Here is a 3,780-nt window from a genome sequence, read left to right as displayed (position 1 = left end):
CACCTCAATTATCCCCAGATTCTCTATTACAGAGAGTGGCATAAGATTTATGCCTGACCCTAGGTCACATAGAGCTTTTTCAAAGGTCATAGTGCCTATGGTACAGGGTATTAAGAATTTCCCAGGATCTTGTTTCTTTTGAGGTAAAGTTTGCTGAACCCATGTATCAAGTTCACTAATGAGCAAGGGAGGTTCACCTTCCCAAGTCTCATTACCAAATAACTTGGCCTTCAGCTTCATAATGGCTCCTAGATATTGAGCAACTTGCTCTCCAGTTACATCTTCATCCTTTTTAGAGGAAAAATAATCTTCAGAGCTCATGAATGGCAGAAGGAGATTTAATGAAATCTCTATGGTCTCTATATGAGCCTCAGATTCCTTTGGATCCTCAATAGGGAACTCCTTCCTGCTTGAGAGACGTCCCATGAGATCTTCCTCATTGGGATTCGCGTCCTCTCCCTCCTCCTTGCTTTCGGCCATATTGATTATATCAATGGCCTTGCACTCTCTTTTTAGATTTTCTTCAGTATTGCTTGGGAGAGTACTAGGAGGGGTTTCAATGATTTTCTTACTCAGCTGACCCACTTGTGCCTCTAGATTTCTGATGGAGGACCTTGTTTCATTCATGAAACTTAAAGTGGCCTTAGACAGATCAGAGACTAAGTTTGCTAAGTTAGAGGTATTCTGTTCATAATTCTCTGTCTGTTGCTGAGAAGATGATGGATAAGGCTTGATATTACTGAGCCTATTTTTTCTACCATTATTAAAGCCTTGTTGAGGCTTTTGTTGATCCTTCTATGAGAAATTTGGATGATTTCTCCATGATGAATTATAGATGTTTCCATAAGGTTCACCCATGTAATTTACCTCTGCCATTGCAGGGTTTTCAGGATCATAAGCTTCTTCTTCAGAAGATGCCTCTTTAGTACTGTTGGATGCATTTTGCCATCCATTCAGACTTTGAGAAATCATGTTGGCTTGCTGAGTCAACACTTTGTTCTGAGCCAATATGGCATTCAGAGCATCAATTTCAATAACTCCCTTCCTCTGAGGCGTCCCATTATTCACGAAATTTCTCTCAGAAGTATACATGAATTGGTTATTTGCAACCATATCAATAAGTTCCTGAGCTTCTGCAAGCATTTTCTTTAGGTGAATGGATCCACCTGCAGAGTGGTCCAATGACATCTTGGAAAACTCAGATAGACCATAATAGAATATATCTAATATGGTCCACTCTGAAAACATGTCAGAAGGACACTTTTTGGTCATCTGCTTGTATCTTTCCCAAGCTTCATAGAGGGATTCACCATCTTTTTGCTTGAAGGTCTGAACATCCACTCTAAGCTTGCTCAGCTTTTGAGGAGGAAAAAATTTATCCAAGAAGGCCATGACCAGCTTATCCCAGGAGTCCAGGCTATCTTTAGGTTGTGAGTCCAACCATGTTCTAGCTCTGTCTCTTACAGCAAAAGGGAAAAGCATGAGCCTGTAGACTTTAGGATCTACTCCATTCGTCTTAACAGTCTCACAAATCTGCAAAAACTCAGTTAAAAACTGGTAAGGATCTTCAGATGGAAGTCCATGAAACTTGCAGTTCTGTTGCATTAGAGCAACTAATTGAGGTTTCAACTCAAAATTGTTTGCTCCAATGGCAGGAATTGAGATGCTTCTTCCATCAAACTTGGATGTGGGTTTAGTAAAATCACCAAGCATCCTCCTTGCATTATTGTTGTTGGGTTCAGCTGCCATCTCCTTCTCTTGTTCGAAAATTTCAGAAAGGTTGCCTCTGGATTGTTGTAATTTAGCTTCTCTTAGTTTCCTCTTTAGAGTCCTTTCAGGTTCAGGATCAGCTTCAACAAGAGTGTCTTTTTCCTTGTTCATGCTTATATGAAAGAGAAGAGAAAAAGGAAAGGAAGAGGAATCCTCTATGTCACAGTAAAGAAGATCCTTATTATTAGTAGAAGAAGAAAGGAATAAAAGTGAAGAAGAACCCAAACACAAGGGTGAGGATAGAAGCAGTGATTGGAGATGAAGAGAGGTGAAGAGAAGTGTTAGTAAATAAATAAATAAATAGAAGAAGATGAGAGAGAGAGAATTCGAAAATTAATTTTGAAAAGTAGTTAATGATTTTTGAAAATAAAAGGGAAGATAAAATTAAAATTAAAATTTAAAATAATTAGTAAATTAAAAAGAATTTTTGAAAAAGAGATGAGATATTTTCGAAAATTAGAGAGGAAAAAGTAGTTAGGTGGTTTTGAAAAAGATAAGAAACAAACAAAAGTCAAATAGTTAGTTGAAAAAGATTTGAAAATCAAATTTGAAAAGATAAGAAGATAAGAAGTTAGAAAAGATATTTTAAAATCAAATTTTTGAAAAAGATAAAATTTTGAAAAGGATATGATATAAAAGATAAGATAAGATAGATTTAATTTTTAAAATTAAAATTAACTACTTGACTAACAAGAAACTAAAAGATATGATTCTAGAATTTAAAGATTGAACCTTTCTTAACAAGAAAGTAACAAACCTCAAATTTTTGAATCAATCATATTAATTGTAAGCATAATTTTCGAAAATAAAGATAAAATTAAGAAAAAGATTTTTGAAAAATATTTTTAAATTTTCGAAAATCATAAGATAAAAATGAAAAAGATTTGATTTTTGAAAAAGTTTTGAAAAGATAGGATTTTTAAAATTGAAAATTTGACTTGACTTGTAAGAAACAACTAATTTTAAAAATTTTTGACTAAGTCAACTCAAATTTTTGAAAATTATGAGAAAATTAAGGAAAAGATATTTTTTGATTTTTGAATTTTTAATTATGAGAGAGAAAAACATAAAAATGACTCACAACATGAAAATTATGAATCAAAACATATGATGCATGCAAGAACACTATGAATGTCAAGATGAACACCAAGAACACTTTGAAGATCATGATGAAATCAAGAACATATTTTTGAAAAAATTTTTATGCAAAGAAAACATGCAAGACACCAAACTTAGAATTCTTTAATGCTTGGACTCTAACAAACAAAAAATGCATATGAAAAACAACAAAAGATACAAAACAAAAAAACATCAAGATCAAACAAGAAGGCTTACCAAGAACAACTTGAAGATCATGAAGAACACCATGAATGCATGAATTTTCGAAAAATGCAAGAAAAAATTTTTAAAGCATGCAATTGACACCAAACTTAAAAATTGACACTAGACTCAAACAAGAATCACAATTTATTTTTATGATTTTATCATTTTTTTGTATTTTTATTATTTTTTTTCGAAAATATTCTTTAGGAAAACGAAAAAGAGAAAAAATTTTGAAAGATTTTTGAAAACATTTTTGAAAAGAAAATAAAAAGAAAATTACCTAATCTGAGCAACAAGATGAACCATCAGTTGTCCATACTCGAATAATCCCCGGCAACGGCGCCAAAAACTTGGTGGACGAAATTGTGATCATCAACAATGGCTCCAAAGACTTGGTGCTCTCAAAAATAAATCACACTTTGTCACAACTCCGCACAACTAACCAGCAAGTGTACTGGGTCGTCCAAGTAATACCTTATGTGAGTCAGGGTCAATCCCATAGAGATTGTTGGTATGAAGCAAGCTATGGTCATCTTGTAAATCCCAGTCAGGCAGATTCAACTACATTAAGAGATTATTGGATTTTTGAATAATAATAATAAATAAATAGAAAATAGTTACTTATATAATTCAATGGTGGGAATTTCAGATAGGTGTATGGAGATGCTGTGTTCCTTCTGAATTTCT

General features: G+C 33.4%; 1 non-coding gene across 1 annotated transcript; it reads left to right on the top strand.

Annotated features, from left to right (window-relative positions):
* The first annotated feature begins 1,246 nt into the window (after positions 1-1,246).
* On the top strand, positions 1,247-1,350 carry LOC130959212 (small nucleolar RNA R71). Its single transcript, XR_009078307.1, has one exon. It is a non-coding gene; the product is annotated as a small nucleolar RNA R71 (small nucleolar RNA).
* The last annotated feature ends 2,430 nt before the right edge of the window (positions 1,351-3,780 follow it).

Source organism: Arachis stenosperma, chromosome 10 (assembly GCF_014773155.1).
Source record: "Arachis stenosperma cultivar V10309 chromosome 10, arast.V10309.gnm1.PFL2, whole genome shotgun sequence".
NCBI lineage: Eukaryota > Viridiplantae > Streptophyta > Magnoliopsida > Fabales > Fabaceae > Arachis > Arachis stenosperma.
The sequence above is the reverse complement of the archived record's forward strand: the minus strand, read 5'-3'. Positions and strand labels throughout refer to the sequence as shown.